The sequence below is a fragment of the Eurypyga helias genome, unplaced genomic scaffold (genome assembly GCF_000690775.1).
Source record: "Eurypyga helias isolate BGI_N326 unplaced genomic scaffold, ASM69077v1 scaffold7787, whole genome shotgun sequence".
Classification (NCBI taxonomy): domain Eukaryota; kingdom Metazoa; phylum Chordata; class Aves; order Eurypygiformes; family Eurypygidae; genus Eurypyga; species Eurypyga helias.
This window is the reverse complement of record NW_010263633.1, coordinates 9323-13983: the sequence shown is the minus strand read 5'-3', so window position 1 is coordinate 13983 and position 4661 is coordinate 9323.

Sequence of the window (4661 nt, the reverse complement as noted above, 5' to 3'; positions counted from 1 at the left end):
GTGATAAATGTAGCTTTAGAAAATCTTAATTCACTTCAGTCGAGTGATTAACTTCTGCCACTCCACAGTGCTCAGTTACTGCAAAGTCATTTGGTGACATTAAACAATTAAACTTTAGACCTGGGAATAATTTTGCAAATCTTTATAGAACCATAAAGTTCATTATTGTTTTACATGCTTGCAACGAAATATGGTGCATAACTCCAGCTGTTTACTCTAGCATAAAGCCAGCCTCCGGATAGAAAACGATAAGCTCTGGGCAAACTACCAACTCTCCATCAGTCCAGTTCTCCCAAATAGCTATTCTCTGTAGGGAAGAGAGTTTCTTTGTTTCTCATAGCAGAAAGTTGCAGGAAAATAGGTCCTACTGTAATAGTCTGACCAGAAAGATAACTGCGGGCAATGGTGGTCAGAAACAATCCCAGGAGTGAACAGGCTCTGCTGGGGCCAGCTCTGCTGCTGGCAAGCCTGTGTTAGCCGGGCAGTGTTTCAGAGGCTGCAATTCACCTCACCTGGCAGTCAAAGCACTGGAAACGCAGGCGTTTTAACTTTGCTTTGCAGTATTCCGCCTGGTGCCTTTCTTCGTGTCATTATTCCACCACAACAGGAACATTTTCATTGTAAATAGCCTTATTTCTGAGGAAGAAAACTGGGGCCCTTTAGGAGGAAAATTGTTGTTTTACTGAAAACACATGTGAAATGTCATGATTTCTCATTTTTTCACCACCAAATTACCATTTTGTGTGACATGCAACAAAACCAGAACATATGTATGGGTGTGAAAACGGGTAATAACACTGCAGAAAAAATGTAGTGAATGTCCTCAGCGATTTTTCAAGATCCTGCTCTTTCTAACAAAGTCGCTCTAATACACATTAAACTAATAAGCAATATGTATTTGATTTCCGTAACGTCTTTGTTGACAGTAAAAGCAGCTAATTAGCATAATTGATATTTGTATTTACTTCTTGACTGTCTTCTTTTGTAGTTTTGGAGAGAGGCTGTTCTTGCTATCCAAGAGCTGGATATAGGGAGCAACCATGCCAGTGGCACAAGGGATTTTAGGGATGAGCACAGACCCTAGGAGGTTTTGGAAAGCCCGTGAAGCCCCGCATGCAACAGACGGGCTTCGCGGGCTCACCAAAACCTCCCAGGGTCTGCACCCAGCCATCAACTCCACCTGGCTCTTCTTCATCCCCAGGCCACAATCCAGGGTCTACAGCTTGGGAACTAATTTTTAAATTTTGGAAAAGCTAATTTCCAAGCAGATGCTTATTTCCAAGCAGAAGCTTTTTTTTTTTTTTTTTTTTTTTTTTTTTTTAACATTCTGGCTACCAAATGTTATTTATAATAAGCTGCAAGACTCCAGAGGTGATACCAGTGTGGCAACAAATCGCTGCATGACAATACTACTTACTGTAGCAAGAAACAGCTTTTCTCTGTGACCGCATTTCTAATTGGGCTGTAAGAAATAGCATTAGGGCAGTGGTGTATAAGCAAGAATCATATTTGTATGAGGCTCATGGCTCGCTGTGGCTCATCCAGATACCACTTTACAACTTCAGTCATCAAATCAGCAGAACCACAACAGGCTCTGGTACAAGCCAAAGGGGAAAGTGCCATTGTAAAACTGAATACAGCTGCTTCCATAATAGAACTAATTGCATATTGCATCGCAGAGCTAAATTAGTAGTGAAAACAGTTATAAAACCAACAGACAGTGAAACATGACTCACCGAGGAATTGCTGCCAGTTCGGCGAATTCTCATTGGCCCCAGTTCAACAGCCCACACCTGCATTTTCTGAATAGTAAATATATAATAAGGCATAATTACTAGAAAAATACGCAGCACTCCAAATGTGACAACATGCTACTTGTTTATTGGGATAGTGAATAGTATATAATAAGTTTGACCCAAAGTACTTCTGAGCCACCTGGGGTCACAACGCAGAGAGGAGACAAACAGCACAATCCCGACCCATTTCATCTGTGAGACGTTATCTGTAACGTAGCTGATGGCTGCTTCCAATTGACATGCTAAAGTGATACAAACCTCCCCATGCTACTAAATCAAAGGAGAGTAAATAGGAAGAAAGCATAAACAATAATCACTGTTTAGAAAAAAAAAATCAGATATTTATAGCCTGGCTTAAATATTCAAGCTGGAATGACTTGGGATGTCTCAGCTGACTTTACTCACAGTAATAGTTCCCTCAATAAAAAACAGATGTAGAAAGCAAACTTCATTTGTTCTTTCTACTCACAGTCCCTTTCTCCCCTTTCTTTCTAGTGGAGTTTTGTGACTGTGCTGCCCACAAGTCCCCAAGAGAGGTGAAAATTGGACCCAGGATTCAGGGCGTGTATGTGTGGGGTTTGCTCTCTCCGCTACAGACCTTGGAGTGGGTGCTGATTGCCAGGGCCAAACCCCTGCGTGGCAACACTCTGGGCCCAGCAACAATTCCCAGTTTGAACAGCGATTTTGAAGGAAATGGATGTGCTTGGGTCCAGTCATTCCTTCCTCACTAATTTCTGCAGAGGTAGGTGCGAAATCTTTGCTTCTCCTGCACCTTTATCAGCTCAAAGTCACTGCAATACTCCAACTACTGCTTTCAAAATCTGTTTTTATGCCTATGTCCGTACATGACTGGGGAACAGCTCTGGAACAGGCGCATTAATGTTTGTCACCTCACTTCCAGAGCAGTAGCTTTCACTGACCAAAAAATTCAGGCATCTAAATTAATTTAGCATTTCTACTAGTGCATCTGTACGTAGTTCACAGAAATAATTTCTTAGGTCTCAGAGGTTCAGGGTCTCTGCCCTGAACCACTTTAAATTTGTGGTTAGTCTGACTGAGCTCAGGTGCTTTGGCTCAGGTCAGATTGCTGAGCAGCTGGCAGGACTGACCTCACATCAGGAGGAAAAAATTAACCTGGATGCCTTCAAGAAACAGCTCTCACTGCTTTCAGCAGTCTGATATGGCATCACTACCTCAAAGAAACCTGTGTTCTTCTGTTTTGCACTGCCATGAACACTATCTTTTGAAACTGTTGCTTGAGCAGTGAAAAGTCTTCATAATTTCAAGGTTATTCCCTTTCATAGGAAGGAAGAGGAGTTTTCCTGTGCTTGTGGGGCAGCATGTGCTACAGCTGAAACAGCTGTTACCAGGGTCTGTATAGCAACCCGTGCCACCATGCTCTGGGTCTCAATACAAGCTATTGTCTGCACAGCTCCTTCCTTTACCTGTTCTGCTCCAGATTTTGGATCCTCATAATGCCTCTTACTGCGTTACTTTTGGGGAACAACAAGAGGTGTAGCATACCCAGGTAGGGTGTCCCTCAAATTGGGCATGGTTGGTGCTGCTTCACTCCATATTTCCACAGTCTTGAGGACCAGCTGGAATCAGGGGGGAGTTCATTCACATAACTAGGCACATATGGACATTTTGCAGTCCATCACTTTAAAAAAAAAAAAAAAAGGCTATTTAAATTGTGCACAAATCAGAAGTGGGTACAAGGTGGAAGGCTCTCTGCCTTCCATAAGACAATGCTAAGCTATATAAACATACTTTATTATACATAAGGGCTTTCCAAGCATCTCATCCTTTTCTATCCAGAAATCTTGTCTTGGCAGATTTTTAGAATTGCCCATGTTTATTTGGGATTTCCAGACATCTGGGAGTGCTATCAAACTGGCAGCCACGCTGAATCACATTTACTGTGCGTGCACTGAACTCTGTGCAGTCTGGAAACACCATAGAGGCATAAGGTAGATCTATTGCTGCATGGAGTAAAGGAAGCAGTTGAGACAATGGGAGCTTTGTTACTGACATAGCAGGGCCAGGATTTCACTCCACGTTTTGAGAAGACATTTTCAGAAGGTTTTGCCCATGATAGTCCAATTTTGGGGATTATTCCACACAGTAGCTTTTTACTTTTGGAGATCTAGGTTCAAATTCGTGTTGTAGGACCAAAGTTCTTGTTCTGGACCCATCTCCATAAAATTTCTTTTCATTTCCATAGACACAATTTTTGGGAGCACAGTGCCTGCCCTGGAGAGCTCAGGGTAGTGCGAGAAGAGGCGATATGGTTCAAGACAGAGAGGTGTCAGGAGCACTGTGTAGAGAGTTGCTACTTGCCAGCATACAATTTAAGGCAAGCAGAAGCCTCACACAGAGTTAAAATAAAAAATTCTCTTAGGTCTGAATTCCATACTACTAGGAAGGAAGGACAGACGGATGGGAAGGAAAAGAGCAGGCATCATGCTCTGAGTTCTTCCTTGGTTTAAGACACTGAGAAACAGCTAAAGCATAAGTGTAGGGCAATTGGGAGCCTAAATTCGACTGGGGTGTTAAACCATTTGCGTGCTACAGGGGAGAAATTAGAGCAAAAGAGAAACATTTGTCTTATTGTTTATACACAATCTGCACATGTTAAACATTAATATTTTCTTGTGTGCAATGTCAGATTTCCTCCTGCTATGCATGCCTACGTACATATGTGCGTGGGGTGCTTGCATGTTTTTAAAGCCACTTTTCTCTGGTAAACTTTTAAGAGCTTAAGTGAAAAATATTAAGCAAGCATTTCTGTGAAGCTTTGGAAGATATTCAGAAAGTCTTGTTATCAACTTCTTGTTGGCAGGCTTGTGGCATTACTTAAAACCC